General features: G+C 38.1%; 1 long non-coding RNA gene and 1 pseudogene across 2 annotated transcripts; one reads left to right on the forward strand and one right to left on the reverse strand.

Annotated features, from left to right (window-relative positions):
* Window positions 1-1,139: 1,139 nt before the first annotated feature.
* LOC115900294 lies at window positions 1,140-9,661 on the reverse strand. Its single transcript, XR_004059951.1, has 3 exons — window positions 9,447-9,661; window positions 2,274-2,389; window positions 1,140-1,648 (listed from the first exon to the last, which is right to left on the reverse strand). It is a non-coding gene; the product is annotated as an uncharacterized LOC115900294 (long non-coding RNA).
* A 5,079-nt stretch (window positions 9,662-14,740) lies between these two features.
* On the forward strand, window positions 14,741-15,479 carry LOC104680997 (annotated as a pseudogene). Its single transcript, XR_004060152.1, has one exon. The product of XR_004060152.1 is annotated as an FAS-associated factor 2 pseudogene (transcript).
* Window positions 15,480-19,317: the final 3,838 nt, after the last annotated feature.

The following is a 19,317-nucleotide window of genomic DNA, read 5'->3' on the forward strand; positions in this document are numbered from 1 at the left end:
GGGACCTTATTTGGAAATTGGATCTTTGCAAATGTAATTAAGATGTATATTAAGATGAAGTCATATCAGATTAGGGTGGGCCCTAAATGTAATCACTGCATTTATGATTACATTAAAGGAAAAGGAGAGGGCACACAGGGAGAAACTCATGTGAGGATTGCTGGCAACTGCTAGAAGCTAGAATAGGAAAGGAAGAATTCTGCCATAAAGTGTTTCAGACAGAGCATGGCCCTGCTGACACCTTGATTTTGAACTTTTCTTTTCTTTTTTTTTTTTTTTTTGACAGACAGAGGTTTCGCTCTTGTTGCCCAGGCTGGAGTGCAATGGTGTGATCTCGGCTCACTGCAACCTCCGCTCCCAGGTTCAAGCGATTCTTCTGCCTCAGTCTCCCTAGTACCTGGGATTACAGGCATGCACCACCACGCCCAGCTAATTTTGTATTTTTAGTAGAGACCGGGTGTCTCCATGTTGGTCAGGCTGCTTTCAAACTCTCAACCTCAGGTGATCTGCCCACCTTGGCCTCCCAAAGTGATGGGATTGCAGGCGTGAGCCACCACACCTGGCCGATATTTGAACTTTTCATTGCCATAAAAGTGAGAGAATACATTTCTGTTGTTATAAACCACCAGATTTATGGCACTTTATTACAGCAGCCTTGGGAAGCTAATAACACAGTTAGTTGTAGGATACACTTGTCGAACATAGGAACCCGTAAGATTGAAAGTTCATCAAAAGCTCACAGGAGAACAACAGTCTAGGCAGGTGAATTAAATGAACAAGTATTAAGGGAATTAGAGAGGTTTCTAAGTGACTTCTATTCATGTGTGATGTTATAGGAGTTTGGAAATAACACAACTACACAACTGATTTAGTGAGGAAGCTTTGGTTTGGCATTTAACCTTCTACCTAATGGGAACTGATTACATGTCTATTTATTTTTTCATCATCTGTATTCCTTTAAGTTTTCTTGATAAATAAGGATGATTTCTTTTCAATGGCTAGGGCACTTTTAGCTATTTTATGTTCATGGCACAAATTCTAGCATGTTTTGTTATTGCTAAAGCTGATATTATTCTCAAAATACATTCTCATGATATTTTGTAAAAACTTTCCTATTTATTTATTTTCACAAAATGTTGCTATAAACTTGAAAAATAGAGGTGAGCAGAAGGGAAATATATAGCAACAAAGGTTAAGATGCACAAACATACATTAACGTTTGTGTCACAGCATGATGCTTCAGGAAGAAGAGGTGGAGATACAGTTGAAGAAGAGATGGAGACTAGTGTGCAGGCCATTTATTAGGGAGTGGTCTTGGGATCAGCACTTGTGGAAGGGAAGGAAAAGAAAGCAGAATTGGGTAGAGGGAGAAGTTGAAGTGTAATCAATCAATCAACCTGATGACAAGCTCTGGGTCTGGGATGGCCCTTCAAAATTGTCCCCAGTTCAAGCAAGAACAGGCACCTCTCAATCATTGTATATGAGCTACTCTTGGAAGGAGGTATCATTTGGACCTCCAGTTTTTTTTTGCCATAGCAATCCCCAAAGAGGACTGAGAGTTGAGGACTGTCTTCCTGCAGCACTTTAGCAGCTGGGGAAACAAACCTTCCATTCCTGGGGAAGAAATCTGGGTGGTATATTGTAGCATCTATCACATGTAGATACAGAAAATTGAGTCAATCATTGTTTCTGCAATATTCCCTTTCTTTTCTTTTTTTCCTATTCAATTGACTCCCAGACCCATTCTTCTTCCCTGACATGTTGGTATATATCCTTGGATATGTGTGTATCTTTGAAAAATATATAATACTACTTTGTGTGTTTATGTGTTTAAATTTACATCAGTGGTATTGTGTGAGTTTTTTTCCCCATTTTCTTTCAAAATTACATCAATTATATTGTACTACTGCTATCTATAATTCTGCTCATTGCTTTTTTTGATCAACACTATATTCTTGAGGTTTATCCATCTCATTGTACATTCATCTAGTACATTGCTTCCAGATGCTTCATTTTTATTTACCTATCTTTTTGTTTTGTTTTGCTTTTGTTTTTTTCCTAGGCTCTGGGGTGTTTTTATATTTACCTGTCTTTTTAAGTGACGAATACCAAAGTTAACCCCAACTACCATAACCAATGTTTGTACATGTTCCCTCTAGGTGAAAAGCTTTTAAAAACTGGTATTTCTGGTTTAAAGTGTATTAATGTATTAAGTGAACTGCTATAACTCCTGAAATATCAGTGGCCTAACATAATAACAATTTCCCACTCACATAAAGTCCAACTGTCAGTAGGGGCTGGGGTACGCTCCATGCAGTCATTCAGGAACCTAGGCTGGTGGAAGCTCTGCCATCTTTTGCTGTGGTTTTAAATGTCACTATCCAGCCAACTGTGAGGAGAGAAAGTGAAGCAATGATTGGGGGATTTTTACAAGCCAAGCCTGAGAGTGGTGTATAATCATCACTCTTTCCACATTCCATAGGCTGAAAGTCATATAATTGCACCTCACCAAAAGGGAGTCTGGGAAATATGGTCTAGCTGAGTGTCTAGGAGAAAAAAAAAGTAGGTTTGCTGAATGTCTGGCCAATTTCTGCCATAGTTCACTCTTCTAGTAAATGGCTTATGTTTTACTCTTCTTCCCACCCATAAGATACACCCTATCGTAAGAGAGACTGCTCAAAGTATCATTCAGTCAGTGCATCCAATTCAAGTTCTAGGATTTCCTAGTGATACACAGTTCTTTCAATCATAGAAGTGGCTTCTTGTGGTCAAGCCACCATGAACTAAAGAGATAAATTATTTGCACCTATTCTCATTGCTACTCCCACATACCTAATACATTCATTAGGGACAGGGCAGGGCTAGATGGCTACAATTAAGAATTTTTAACTTGAAAATAAAAATAATGGGAGACCCATAGTACTTGCTGGTTCATTACAATGATAAAATCCTCTGAGGCATGCATTGTGAATTCCTCTTACCTGGGGTGTGGGGTAATTTGTAATTAGAGCTGGGTTTTACTCCCTTTGAGACATTCCCTTGTCCACTGTTTTTCATGGTTCTTGGGTTTTTCCTGTTGGATGTTCTTCCTTGTCTATTTTTCACGGCCATACCTGAAGAGGTTTTTGAAGAATATGTCCTTGGAGACTGCACAGCTTTCTCAGCCTGCTTTCAGCTGTGCAAATTTCAGAACCTGATTTTTTTGCTTTGTTTTGTTTTTTGAGACAGAACTCTGTCTGTCACCCAGGCTGGAGTGCAGTGGCATGATCTCTGCTCACTGCAACCTCCGCCTCCGGGGCTCAACCGGATTTTGTACCTCAGCCTCCCAAGTAGCTGGGATTAAAGGCATGTGCCACCACGCCCAGCTAATTTTTGTATTTTTAGTAGAGACGGGGTTTTGCTTTGTTGGCCAGGCTGGTCTCAAACTCCTGGCCTCAAGTGATCCACCCGCCTCGGCCTCCCAAAGTGCTGGGATTACAGACGTGAGCTACCATGCCTGGCCTGTATTTTGTTGTTGTTGTTGTTGTTTGTTTTTTGTGACAGGGCCTCACTATGTTGACCAGGTTGGTCTTGAACTCTTGGCCTCAAGCAATCCTTCTACCTCAGCCTCCCAAAGTGCTAGATTACATGAAGTTTATTTTAAGACTAGAATAGTCAAAAAATTTATTTTTAGTCCAGATTCTGTTGTTGACTCCATTTATTAGTTTTTGTTTTTGGCAAAATAATTCCTTCAAAAACCTAATAGAGTTCTGATCAGTTTGCTTCTAGTCAATTCCATATGTCTGTAACCACACCTAAATTATTTAATAAATGTAATTCTAAAACCTGATTCATTTTTGCTTTCTTGCCACCATGCCTTTCTCAATGGCAGCTTCTGATCATTGCATTACATTCAATCATGTGCTTATATGGTTTCCTTATCCATTACTTTATAAAAGGACATGTATGTTTTCTCTAACTCTTAGTTACCACAAACAACTGCAATGAATATCTTGTGTATGTCTCCTCATATATCTCTACAACTGTTCTTTGGGGAAAAAACTCATTAGAGGAAGTGCTACATCATAACATTTACACGTATTTAATATTATTATATACTGCCATACTGTTCTCCAAAATGGCAGCACCATTCCATCCAACCATAAACAGTTTTCTAGCATCCCACCTGCACTTAGTATTATTTAATAACATAGTAAGTGTAAGATGGTCTCTTATTGTCTTAAATCACTGTGTGGATATGTCAGTCCTCCCCTGACTAATCGATAAAAGCAATTCTAGTTAAAATTTTAGAATTTTTGAGGAAATCAAACTTTTTCTAATATTTATATAGAATAATTAAGGAGTAAAAATTAAGAAAGTCAATTTTATAAAAAGGGCAGAGAAAGGAGCCTAATCTACAAGATATGAAAGTATATTATGGAGTTATAATAATAAAAACTTATGTTTTTGTCAGAGGAACAGGAAACTAGACCATTGGAACATAATTTACTTATTTATTTTTTTGAGACAGGGTCTCACTCTGTGGCTCAGGCTTGAGTGCAGTGATGGGAGCTTGGCTCACTGCAGCCTCAACCTCCCAGGCTCAAGTGGTCTCCCACTTCAGCCTCCCAAGTAGCTGGGACTACAGGCACGTGCCACCATGCCTGTCTAATTTTTTGTGGAGATGAGGTCTCACTGTGTTGCCCAGGCTGGTCTTGAACTGCTTAGCTCAAGCTATCCTCCTGCCTTGTTCTCCCAAAGTGGTGGGATTACAGGCATGAGCCACTGCGTCCAATCCTGGAACAGAATTTAAAACTCAAATAGACCCATGGGTGTATGAAATTTTGTAAATAATAATAATGTGGAAGATAATATTACTTGTTTACAATCTTCCTCCCTGGCCCCTGCCATAGTTTCATTATGGACAAGCTTCCTGGACCTAAATGTTTATTTCTCTCTCTCCACTCACTCTATACAAAAATCAACTCAAATGGATCAAAGACTGTATGGCAGGTACACCTGGCAGCAATAACTTAAGCATACCTTAAGAATGACCCTATGGTTTAAGAATGTATGTTCAGACTTCTGAGCTAAGGAACCTGGGAACAACCAACCCACAGATTCATTCCTTATCTGTGAAGAACATCTGAACCCTCCAGGATATCCTGTGGAATTCAGGTACCAAAGGGGATCAAGGTACTTTGTTTTGGGTTAAATGAAGGTTGCCAGGTGGAGGTTGCTAGGGGAAGAGTGCTACGTGAAAATGCTATATGAACTGCTTGTTTTTTTTTTTTTTTTGAGACAGAGTCTTGGTCAGTCACCCAGGCTGGGGTGCAGTGGCGCCATCTCTGCTCACTGCAAGCTCCCCTCCCGGGTTCACGCCATTCTCCTGCCTCAGCCTCCCGAGTAGCTGGGACTACAGGCACCCGCCACTATGCCCGGCTGATTGTTTTTTGTATTTTTATTAGAGATGGGGTTTCACCGTGTTAGCCAGGATGGTCTCAATCTCCTGACCTCGTGATCCGCCCGTCTCGGCCTCCCAAAGAGTAGGGATTACAGGCGTAAGCCACCGTGCCCGACCAACTGCATGCTTTTTATAAGCAGTTGTGGTTCTCCTGCCCAGTCCGTTGCCACCAGACTGCCCTGAATATAAGGCTTCTCGATAAGCCCTGTGTCTTGGTCACTGGCTCTGGGCCTCTTCTTCAGCCCTTATTGACTGAAGTCAATAAGGGTCTGGCATGACAAAGACCTAAATGTGAGACCAAAACTATAAAACTAGCTAGATAAGAGGAAAAAGTTCTAGTGTTCTATAGTACTGTAGGATGACTATAGTTAACAATAATGTATTACATAGTTTCAAATATCTAGAATAAGGATCTTGAATGTTCCCAGCATAAAGAAATGATAAATGTTTGAAATGATGGATATGCTAATTACCCTGATCTGATCACTATACTTTGTATGTATCAAAACATCACTTGGGCCCAGGAGTTCGAGACCAGCCTGGACAACAAGGTGAAACCCTGTCTCTGTTAAAACTGCAAAAATTAGCCAGGTGTGGTGGCACGTGCATGTAGTCCCAGCTACTCCAGAGGCTGAGGTAGGAGGATGGCTTGAGCCTGGGAGGCAGAGGTTACAGTGGGCCAAGATCATGCCACTGCACTCCAGCCTGGGGGATAGAGCCAGACCTTGTTTCAAAAACAAACAATCAATACATACCCCATAAATATGTATAATGATTATGTATCAATTACAGTACATAAAAGATAAAGCTTTTGATGGGATACAGAAAGGAAATTGAATTGAGAACTAGGGATTTGAGATAAAGGAAACAGCTAATAATTACATTAAAAAATTTAAAAATTGAGGTTTACTGTGGATAAATGATGATAGATTGCTAAGAATATTATCAACTCAATTCTGTACATCTGAGGTTAAAAAAAAGCCTCTGCTAGTAATTCACTGAGCTATACCACTTTTGGAAAGAAACTACTTTTATTTTATAGTTTGATTAAGTTGTCTATACCAACATAAAATAAATTTAACATTTTTGCTTCAATCTTGAATAAAATTTGTTTTCAATGTGTTTTATTGTATGTTTTGTTTTTTATTTTGCATATTTATGTTTCTCATTCATTTCTTGATAATATCCAATGACATATTCTCTTGTTAATTTAAATTCATGTTTTCCCATAGGGCACACTAATTACTATACAGTTTGGATTTGAAGTCCATAGTATACCTGATGAAAAAAACGAGAAACTCTCTTATTTAGTAGTCTAACTTCCTAAACATAATCAATAGCTTCATTGAAAGGGAAGATCTAAAACTCTGTGGTTAGTACTTCTACTTTTAGCCAGGCAGAGTAACTTACCGCAGAAAAATGCACCCTTTAAGAAAAAGTATAAAAATTGGATTTAAAAAAACCGAAAGCTCTTTATGCGTATTGGGAAGGTGCTAAGGAAACGTAGAACTTGAGAGGTCAAGATTCTGGAGAGATGAGAACCATGGAGAGCTTAAAGGACATTCTGCAGCAATGTTTTCCCATGGGGAGTTTCACAATTCTGGGCTGAAGGAATGTAGCTGGAAACCCAGTAAAGGGCCTGGGGAAAGGGCTTTTGCTGGAAGGCAGAGTAGCCATCAGAGCATTTCTCAATCCTGTGGGTGTGAAGAAATGCATATTGTAGACAGGAGGGACAGAAAGCTGGGCTCAGCAATTGATCATTTTTTTTTTTTTTTTTTTTGAGACAGGGTTTCCCGTTGCCCAGGTTGGAGTGCATTGACACAATCACAGCTCACTGCAACCTCAATCTCTGGACTCAAGCATTCCTCCCAATTCAGCCTCCTGAGTAGCTGGTACTACAGGCACATGTCACCATGCCTGAATAATTGTTTCATTATCATTATTATTTTTTGTAGAGATGGGGTCTCCTTATGTTGCCCAGGCTGGTCTCAAACTCCTGAGTTCAAGAAATCGTCACACTTTGTCCTGGGATTACAGGATTGAGCCACCATGCCCAGCCAGGTGGTTTTGTTTTGTTTGTTTGTTTGTTTTTTTCCATTTTGCTGAATTCTGAAGCTATAAAATTCAGGAACCTAAGAAGCCAGGCAAAGCAGAGTGGAGTTTCTGGCTGTTCCACACTGCTGAGAAGTCAAGGATTAGAATTCAGAACATGACATGGAGGCTGGAACCTGGAGAAGTCCCAGGCTTTTAGTTGGAACTTAAGCAGCTGTACTCTAGAGTGGTAGTAATACAAAGGTAGAAAGAGGCTGTGTGCAGTGGCTTACACCTGTAATTCCAGCAATTTGGGAGGCTGAGCTGCTTGAGGCGAGGAATTTGCGAGTCTGGGCAATGAAGTGAGTCCCTGTCTCTACAAAATATGTATAAAAAAAAATTAGCTGGACATGGCATGCACCTGTAGTCCTAGCCACTTGGGAACCTGAGATGGGAGAATTGCTTGAGCTCAGGAGTCTGAGCCTTCAGTGAGCTAGGATTGTGCCACTGCACTCCAGCCTGGGCAACAGAGTGTCTCTAAAATAAATAAATAAATGAAAAATAAAAATAAAAAAAGAGGTGGAAAAAGCCTTAGTAAAACTGCAGCCTAACTCTGAGTTAGCTCAGTCCCTGATTGAATTGAAGTGGCCGGTTCTAACTATACCTACCTAGCAGAGGAAAGGGTGAGCCCTCTCTGGAGATTCCTTCATCGTTCAGAACTTCTGTAATTTTTCGAGAGAGTATCTGACTGTCAATCAAAAAGTGTCAGGCATACCAAGAAATAGGACAAAATGACAGAGAAAGGGAGAGAGACAGAGAGCAAGAGAGAGGGGAAGAGAAATAAGACAGGTGATCCAGAATTATAGCTGTCAACAAATATTTTAATATAACTATAATAAATGTATTCAAGAAAATGGAGAAAAATATGGAGAAAATAGATTAAGAAAAAAAAAAAAAAAAAAAAAAAGAATTTCACCAGAGACAAATGGGACATAATGAACAGGTCTGACATACATGTAACTGGAGTCCCAGCAGACTAGGAAAAACTGGGAAAGCAAATGTTTTAAGATGGAAAAAGAAAGTGCAAAAAAAAATGAAGAGTAATGAAAGAGCTAAATATATGGGTATATATGAATGGATTTTGACTGTATAAAGCAACAACAGTAATGCTGTTTAAAATTTAAAACATACAGAATTTCGTCAGGTCTGGTGGCTTATGCTTGTAATCCCAGCACTTTGGGAGGCTGAGGTGAGATGATCTCTCAAGGCCAGTTCAAAACCAGCCCGGGCAACATAGTGAGACCCATCTCTACAAAAATTAATTGGGTGTGGTGGGGTGTGCCTGTAGTTCTAGCTACTCAGGAGACTGAGATGGAAGGATCACTTGAGCCCAGGAGTTTGAGACTGCAGTGATTCATGATCATGCCACTGCATTCCAGCAGCCTGGGCAACAGAGCAAGACACTGTTTCAAAAAAACAAAAACAAAAGGAAAAATTTTTTTAAAAAATGTAAAATATATAAAATTGAATATACGGTAACAGCAAAACAAAAGACAAGAAATGGTTAATGGAGTTAAAGTGTTCTAAAGTACTAGTATTGTCAGGGAAGTGGTTAAAAAAAAAACAAAAACAAAAAACATTTTAGACTGTGTTATGGTTACATTGTGTCCTCCCCAAAAGGTATGTTGAAGTCCTAATCCCAGTACTTCAGAATGTGACCTTATTTGGAAACAGGGTCATTTCCAATGTAATTAAAGTAGAGATGAGGGTATACTGGAGTAGAATGACACCACAGAGTAGAAAATGTGAGGACAAGGACACAGAGAGGATACCATGGGAAGATGGAGGCAGGGATTAGATTGGAGTGATACACCTACAAGTCAAGTATATTAGTCAGGGTTCTCTAGTGGGACAGAACTAATAGGATAGATGTGTATATAAAAAAGGAGTATATTAAGGAGTATTAACTCACATGATCACAAGGTCCCACAATAGGCCATCTGCAAGCTGGGGAGAAAGGAAGCCAGTCTGAGTTCCAAACTCAAGAACCTAGAGCTTGATGTTCGAGGGCAGGAAGCATCCAGCACAGGAGAAAGATGTAGGCTGGGAGGCTAAGCCAGTCTAATCTCTCCACATTCTTCCGCCTGCTTTTTATTCTGGCCACAGTGGCAGCTGATTAGATTGTGCCTGCCCAGATTAAGGGTGGGTCTGCCTTTCCCAGTCCAAGGACTCAAATGTTAATCTCCTTTGACAACACCCTCACAGACACACCAGGAGCAGTATTTTGCATCCTTTAATCCAATCAAGTTGACACTCATTATTAACCATCACACCAAGGAATGCCAAAGAGCTGGCTGTCATCAGAACCTAGGAGAAAAGCATGGAACAGGCTGTTTCTCAGAGCCCTCAGAAGGAACTAAACCTGCTCACATCTTGAATTTGGACTTCTACTCTCCAGAACCATAACATTTTTTTTGTTATAAGCCACTTAGTTTGAGGTAATTTGTTATGACAGCCCTAGGAAACTAATATAGACTGTAATAAATTGCAATCTTTAGGCTAATTACCAAAAGAACAACTAAAAAAGTATAAGTAATTAATAGATGGAAAAAATATAATAATATTGCAATATTTAATTAAATCCAAAATAAAGTAAGAAATGAGAGGAAAAAACTCAGTTGGGTGAGATATATAACAAGTAATAAAATGGTAGACGTATTAGTAGTGATATATATTTCTTATTATATTGTATTAAATGTAAATGGACTGAACATTCCAATTAAAAGATTGTCAGAAATTGGATAGAAAACAAAACTCTGCTATAGCTGCTTGTAAGAAACATAGCTTGATATAAGAACATAGACAGTTTAAAGTAAATGGATTAAAAAATATATCATGCAAGTTCTAGTCAAAAGAAAATGAATGTAGCTATATCAATATAAACAAAAACATTTTAAGGTAGGAAATGTTACCAGAAATAGAGAAACATTTAATGATTTTGAACAGATGTGCTATAGATTGGATGTTTCCATTACCCCCTCAAATTCCTCTATCAAAGCCCTAATTCCCATTGTGATGGCATATGGAAGTGGGGCCTTTGGGAGGTAGTTCATGAGGTTGGAAAGTGGAGTCTCATGATGGGATTAGTGCACTTATAATAAGAGACATGACAGAGATGATCTCTGTCTCTGCCATGTGAGGATTAAAAAAAACAGTAGCCATATGCAAACAAGAAAGAAGGCCTTCACAGACAATGAATGTGCTGGTACCTTGATCTTGGATCTCCTAGCATCCAAAGCTGTGAGAAATAAATGTTGAATGTTTAAGTCATTCAGTCTATGGTATTTTTGTTATAGCTGCCCAAACTGAGTAAGACAGGGTGAATCCTTTAGAAAGATAAAACAATTTTATACCTATATACATCCCATAAATGGTTTCGAAGTATATGAAGCAAAAAACTTACAGAACCAGGAGAAATAGGAAAATCCACAGTCATAGTGGGATGCTTTCACATAGCTCTCTCAAAAGCTGGTAGAACAAGGGACAAAATATTAGCAAGTATATAGAAGATCTGAACAATATGATTAACAAAATTTAACCTAACACACATATAGAACATTATAGCCATCAACAACAGAATAGTCATTCAATTCAAGTGTACATGGAACATTTATTAAAATTGACCATATGCTGAGCCATAAAGTATACATAAGGTTTTGAAAGGTTTAAAACCATACAGATTGTGTTCTCTGAAACAGTGAAATCCAGCTAGATATCAATGACAGTTAACTGGAAAACCTTCAACTGTTATTAAATTAGGCAATATAATTCTAAATACATTAGAGCTCAAATAAGAACTTGTAATGGAAACTAGATAGTATTTTGAATACAATAATAATGAAAATATAACATTAAAACCCATAGCTTCTACTAAAGCTGTGCTTATAGATGATTTTACAGCTTTAAAATGCATACTCTTAGAAAATAAGGAAGGTTGGCCGGACGTGGTGCCTCACGCCTGTAATCCCAGCTCTTTGGGAGGCCGAAGCGGGCAGATCACGAGGTCAGGAGATTGAGACCATCCTAGCTAACATGGTGAAACGCTGTCTCCACTAAAAAATACAAAAAAATTAGCCGGGCGTGGTGGTGGGCGCCTGTAGTCCCAGCTACTAAGGAGGCTGAGGCAGAAGAATGGCGTGAACCTGGGAAGTGGAGCTTGCAGTGAGTCGAGATCGCGCCACTGCACTCCAGCCTGGCCGACAGAGGGAGACTCCATCTCAAAAAAAAAAAAAAAAAAAAAAAAAAAAAAAGAAAGAAAGAAAAGAAAAGAAAAATAAAATAAGAAAGGTTGAAATGAAGACTCTAAATATTTATCTAAAAAAACTAGAAAAAATCCAGCAAAATAAACCTACAAAAGTAGAAGGAAGTAAATAATAAATGTAAGAAAAGAAATTAATTAAGTAGAAAACAAGTGCACAACGGAGAGAACCAACACAACCAAAAATGGGATCTTGGAAAATAATAATAAATTTGACTGGCCTCTAGCAAATAAATCAAAGAGAAAGAGAGAAAGAGGGAGATAGCACGAGCAAATGAGAGCAAGCAAGCACACAATTCCAACATCAGAAATGAAAAAGGGACATTTCTACAGATTTTGTGGGCATGAAAAATATAAAAAGATGTATTAAACACAACCTGCCAATATTGTATAGACTCAAAGCTACTAAATAAGTTGCTTCTGTAATGTAAAACCTTCCCATAAAGAAGTATTCAGGCCCAGATAACCTTACGGGTGAATTCTTTCAAATATTTAAGGAAAAGGTAACACTAATCTTACACAACTTCCTCAGAGAGTATAAAGTGGTAAAATACTTCTAACTAATTTTAAGAGGCTAGCATTACCTTAGGACCAAAGTTTGAAAATGACACTTAAGAAATGAAAATTATAGGCCAATCTCTTTCAAAACCAGGAATGGAAGAACTCTAAACAAAATGTTAGCAAATTGAATTTATCAATATATAAAAAGACAATAATCATGACCAAATTGGCTTTTGTTGAGGTTGGTTTGACATTTGAAAATTAATCAGTGTAACTCATCACATTAACAGAAAAAATGGGAAAATCGTATGACCTACTTATTGGATACAGAAAAAGTATTTGATAATGCAAAGAACAGTTGTTATAAAAACTCTTTGCAAACTAAGAATGGAAAGAATTTCTTTTATCTGATAAGGAGTGTTTACAGAAAAACCTAAAGAAAATATAATATTGAAGAGTAAACTATTTAAAGACATCCCTTTGAGACGGGCAATGAGACAAGTTTCTCTTCTATCACCATTTCTACTCAACATTTTGTTGGAGGCCCTATCCAGTCCAAAAAGGCAAGAAAAGGAAGAAGGAAGCTCACATCAGCTCAGATGACATGAATGTGTATATAGAAAATCAAAAGAGTTCATGAGCTATTAAAATTAATAACTGACTTTAAGCAAGGCTGCAAGATGCATGATCAAAATAAAAAAAGTAATTTGTATTTTATATACCAGCAACGAACATTTGCAAGTGAAAATCAAAAAGATAAAATGTACAATTGCATCAAAACCATCAAATAACTAGGAATAAATATAATAAAACTTGGGCAAGATCACACCAAAGAATTGCAAATTATTATTGAGAGAAATTAAAGATAACCAAATTAGTAGAGGGATATACCATGTTCATGAATTGGAAGACCCAACATTGTAAAGATGTTTGTATCAGTCAGGTTTCAATCAGAGAGGCAGGACTACTAAGATGAGATAAACAAATAAATACACTTATGCGTCTCATAACAAAGTTTTGGTTAATGACAGACTGCATATACAATGGTGGTCCCATAATGTTATAATGGAGCTGAAAACTTTATGTTGCCTAGTGATGCTGTAGCAGTGGTAATAGCATAGAACAAGCATATGCTCTTTAAATATGTTTAGATACACAAATACCATTGTGTTACCAATTGCCTGCAGTGTTCAGTACAGTAACATATTGTACAACTTTGTAGCCTGGGAGCAATAGGCTATACCACATGACCTAGCTGTGGAGTAGGATGTACCATCTGGGTTTGTGTAAGTACACGCTATGATATTTTTACAATGATGAAATTGCTTAATGACAGATTTCTTAGAATGTATCATCATCATTAAGCAAGTCATGACTGTACACAATACATGCACATGTGCACACACACACTATATGTATATACATAAATATAAACACATGCATATGTATCTATGATTTGTTATAGGAATTTAACCTTGCACAATATAGGAGCTGGTAAAACAACCTCTATAAGGCTGTCTGTGTGTCCAATGCTGGACCTTGAAATCTGTATGACAGACAGTTGAGAAGGAAAGAAGGATATCAGGGGGTAGAACAGAGGCAGAACCTGGATCAGCTTAAGTCTCATTGCCTCCAGCCTTGGTGATGTGGGTGTCCAGCAGGAGAAACTGGTGCCACTTGCCAAGGAGTTGGAGGGGTTGAAAGAGGATTCAGAGTAATTTGGAGCAATTACAACCTGACTGTTTTTTCCACACCAACAAAGGTGAGCTAAGAGATTAGCTACAATGTGCATGAGCTATAACAATGCATGCTCTGACATATGAACATAAAAATTATAGCTGCTACTTTACTTCTACTCTCCAAATCTCTTGCAAGGAAGGCCTTCTATGGTCTACCCTAACCAAAAACTGTCAGGGAAAAGAATTCTGGGAGATATAGTATTGCCTAGCTAAATCAATCCATCACAAAACCACCCAGATGTCAATTTTTTCCAAATGAATTTATTGGTTAATTCAATTTTAGTAACAGTCCCAGCAGTTGTTTTTGTTCCTCCCATGGAAATTTACAAATTTATCCTAAAATTCATCTAGAAATGCAAAGAACCAAGAACAGTCAAGACGATTCTGAAGAAGGCTGGGGACTTAGACTACCAGATATCATGACTTGTTATATTGCTAAAATAACAAAGCTCATGGGCCTGAGGATAGACAAATAGACCAATGTAACAGAATAGAAAATTCAAAAACAAACCCACAATATATGCAGTTATCTGATTAATGACAAAGATGAAACTGTAGTATAGTAATGAAATGAAAGTCTTCAATAAGTGGTGCTGGGACAATTTGATATCCATATGAAAATGAATTTTTACCCTGCTCTCACTGTACATCAAAAGCAATTGTAGATATATTAGATATAAAAGGTTAAATAATAAAACCCCACAGGAGCATAGAGGCGATGTCTGAGGAGCAGGATCTAACACAGGAGCAGACAGAGAAGCTGCTGCAGTTTCAGGATCTAACTGGCATAGAATCTATGGATCAGTGTTGCCATACCTCGGAGCAGCATAACTGGAGCATAGAGATTGCTGAACAGGACAGCTTGGATGAACAAAAGAGTGTATGGAGTGTTTTCAACCCGCCTCCATCCCTACCCCTGCAAGTTAATACAGCTGACCACAGGATCTACAGCTATGTTGTCTCAAGACCACAACCAAGGGGTCTGCTTGGATGGGGTTATTACTTGATAATGCTTCCATTCCAGTCTACCTATTACACAATACTTGATATATTTAGGCTTGCCCTTTGTTTTATATGGCTTCACCTTTGCAGCCGGATCACTGACACTGTTGGGGACATAGTTTCATTTATGCTAGCATTTGAATAGAAATATGGGAGGGCACACCCTGTTTTCTAGCCCAGAACACATAGCCAGGCACCTGACAATGCCAAGCTGGAGCTTCACTCTTTGATTTGTCTTCTTGGAGATGATCAACAGGTCTCTGATAAGTTTTGTTGCAACACACTCTGTGAACCCAAAGTTATTTCATTAAAGTTCTTTCTCTAGGATGCTCTTCTGGGCATGTTCTACAAACAAACCTGAGGGATATAGGGTCTCCTGGGGTTTATGAGAGAACACCTATCCATTCCTGGCCATGGTGATGCTGAAGGATCAGCAGATGACTGTGGTGGGATGGCTAGAAGGCCTCCTTCAACCGAATGACCTCATTAACCAACTGATATCTATCATGGGTACAAACCAGACTTACCTGGTGTCAGAATGCCTGGAAAGGAAAGAAAGAAACCAGACCCAGGTGTGGAGACAAAAGCAGGATGAGGCCTACCTGTCTTCTCCCAGAGCTGACCAGGAGAAAGAAAGGAAGAAATGGGAGAAATGTGAGCTTAAGCGGCAGAAGGTGGAGAAGGTGCAAGAGCAAAAGCTGGCAGAGACGAGACGGTAGCAGAATTTACAGGAGGAAAAGGAAAGGAAGTTGGAATATCTGCCCCCTGAAACTTCCCTGATGACCGTGAAAATGTCAAGATTATCTTCAAATTACACAGTGATTCTCAAGTAGAGAGATGATTCCACTTTTCACAGTCTCTAACAGTAATCTGCAACTTCTTATTCTCCTTGAAGAAAAGCCCTGAAAAACTTCTGATTGAAGCCAGTTTTTCCAGGCAAGTGCTGCCCAGTTCCCCTATGCTGCAGGAAGTTGGATTCAGCCATACAGGAGTTCTGTATGTTTAGGATCTAATAGACAAATGACATTTTTTCTTCCTCTCCCCTCCTACTCCCATCCCTAAATGAAACAGAAAAACACACAAACAAACAAAACAGAAAAAAAAAAAAAAAACAAGAGAGAGAAATTCATATTATTATTATACAATATATTTTTAAAAAGATTGCTGCATGCAAAGGAAGGATCAGAAGCCATGTTGTTTGCAAGAATCACAACCTGTGTGTGCGTACGCGAGATTAGCAATGAACATACCCACTCAGCGAGCTCACCTTTTCTCAGTGGCCTCTGCACATGCACCGTCCAGTAAACAGAGACTCTTCCCCTTCAACTCATCCATTGTCCTAACTGGGAAAGGGGACATTCCCACTAGTTCTCATTGATTCTTAGTTTTGTGGAAAATAAAGTGAAAAACCTCCATCAACCAGCTACTTGCAGCATCTTCTGACTTCTCCCGCCTCTGGAGAAGAGAGGGAAGAGAAAGTATACAGCGGAGATGTTCCTTGAACTGCCCACAATTTATGAATAATTTTGTTTCTGTTTTGCAATGACCAAGAGGGCTGAAAAAAAAAGTTCCAAGAAGAAGGCATAGATGAATATATTCATGAAATTGGAATAGGCAATGATTTCTAAAATTATTTCCATAGATTTAGGGGGTATAAGTGCAGTTTTGTAACATGGATATATTGTATAGTGGTGAACTTTAGGTTTTTAGTGTACCCAAATAGTGAACATTGTACCCAATAGGTAATTTTTCAGACTTTACCCCCTCTGCCACTCTCTCATCTTTAAAAAAATTAGTTAAATAATTAATTAATTTATTTTGAGACAGAGTCTTACACTGTCGCCCAGGCTGGAGTGCAGTGGCGTGCTCTTGGCTCACTACAACCTCTGCCTCCTGGGCTCAAGTGATTCTCTGCCTCAGCCTCCCAAGAAGCTGGGATTACAGGCACCTGCCACCACGCCCAGCTAATTTTTGTATTTGTAGTAGAGGTGGGGTTTCACCATGTTGGCCAGGCTGGTCTCAAACTCCTGGCCTCAAGCAATCTGACCCCCTTGGCCTCCCAAAGTGCTGGGATCATAGGCGTGAGCTACTGCACCTGGCCCCTTTCACCCTTTGGAGTCTCCAATATCTATTATTGTCCTCTATGATGTCCATGTATACCTACTGTTTAACTCCTACTTAGACGTGAGAACGTGCTATATTTGACTTTTTGTTTCTGAGTTATTTTATTTAGAATAATGGCCTCCAGCTCCATCCATGTTGATGCAAAATATATGATTTTATTATTTTTTATGGTTGCATAGTATTCCATGGTATATATATGTCACATTTTCTTTAGCCAGCCATCTATTGATGAACACTTATACTTATTTCATGACTTTGTTATTGTGAATGGTGCTGCAGTAAACATATGAGTGCAGGTACCTTTTTGATATAATGATTCCTTTTCATTTGGGTAGACATCTAGTAGTGGTATTGCTGGTTTGAATGGTAGTTCTATTTTCAGTTATTTGAGAAATCTCCATACTGTTTTCCATAGAGATTGTACCAATTTACATCCCACCAACAATGTATATGCATTCCATTTTTGCCACATCCTCACTGATACCTGCTTTTTGACTTTTTAATAACTATTCTGACTGATATAAGATGGTATCTCATTGTAGTTTTAATTTGCATTTCAATGATGACTAGTGATGTTGAGTCTTTTTACCTGTTTGTTGGCTGCTTGTATGTCTTCTTTTGAAAAATATCTGTTCATGTCTTTTGTCCATTTTTGATGGGGTTATCTATTTTTTTCTTGATGAGTTTGAAATCCTCATAGATTCTAGATATTAGCCCTTTGTCAGATGCATAGTTTGCAAACATTTTTTTGCCATTCTGTAGGTTACCTGTTTACTCTGTTAATTATTTCTTTTACTATATGGAAGCTTTTAGTTCAATTAAGTCTCATTTGTCTATATCTGTTTTTGTTGCATTTGCTTTTGATGACAGTCAGAAATTCTTTGCCTAGGCCAACATTTAGAAGAGTTTTTCTGAGGTGTTCTTCTAGGATTTTTATAGTTTCAGGTCTTATATTTAAGTCTTTGATCTATCTTGAGTTAATTTTTACATATGGTAAGAGATATGAGTCCAGTTTCATTCTTCTGCATATGGTTATTCAATGTTCCCAGAATCATTTATTGAAAAGTGTATCTTTTTCCCAGTGTATGTTTTTGTTGACTTTGTCTGTTGTAAGTGTCGTTGACTCCTGATCTCTGTTCTGTTCCATTGATCTATGTGTCTATTTTATACCAGTATCATGGTGTTTTGGTTACTATAGCTTCGTAGTATAATTTCAAGTCAGGTAAGGTGATGCCTCTAGCTTTGTTCTCTTTGCTTAGGATTGCTTTGGTTATTCAGGCTCTTTTTGCATTCCATAGGAATTTTAGGATTTTTTCCCTAATTCCATGACAAATGACATTGATAATTTGACAGAAATTTCATTTAATATGGAGATTGTTTTGGGCAGTATGATCATTTTAACCATATTGATTTTTCCAATTCACAAGCATGGGATGTTTTTCCATTTGTTTGTGTCACCTACAATTTCTTTCATCAGTGTTTTGTAGTTCTTCTCATAGACATCTTTTACCTCCTTGGTTAAATGTATTTCTAGGTATTTTATTTTGTTTTTCTAGCTATTGTAAATGGGATTGAGTTCTTGATTTGGGTCTCAGCTTGATTTTATTGGTGGATAGACATGCTATTGATTTTTGTATCTTCATTTTGTATCCTGAAATTTGACTGAAGTCATTAATCAAATACAAAACTCTTTGGAAGAGTGTTAGGATTTTTCTAGAGATAAGATCATATCATCAGTGAACAGAGATACTTTGACTTCCTCTTTCTAATTTGGATGCCTTTTATTTCTTTCCATAGGTAGGATTCCAGTACCATGCTGAATAGGAGTGGTAAAAGTAGGCATCCTTGTCTTGTTCCAGTTGTTAGGGAGAATGCTTTTAGCTTTTCCGTATTCAGTATGATATTGGCTGTGGGTTTGTCATATATGGCTTTTATTATTTTGACATATGTTCCTTTGATGCCTAGTTTGTTGAGGGTTTTTATCATGAAGAAATGATGAATTTTATCAAACGCTTTTTGTGCATCTATTGAGATGATCATATGATTTTTGTTTTTAATTCTGTTAGTGTGGTGTATCCGATTTATTGATTTGTGTATGTTGAACCATCCTTGCATCCTTGGAATAAAACCCATCATGATGTTCTTTTTGATGTGCTGTT

The sequence above is a fragment of the Rhinopithecus roxellana genome, chromosome 11 (genome assembly GCF_007565055.1).
Source record: "Rhinopithecus roxellana isolate Shanxi Qingling chromosome 11, ASM756505v1, whole genome shotgun sequence".
NCBI classification, from domain to species: domain Eukaryota; kingdom Metazoa; phylum Chordata; class Mammalia; order Primates; family Cercopithecidae; genus Rhinopithecus; species Rhinopithecus roxellana.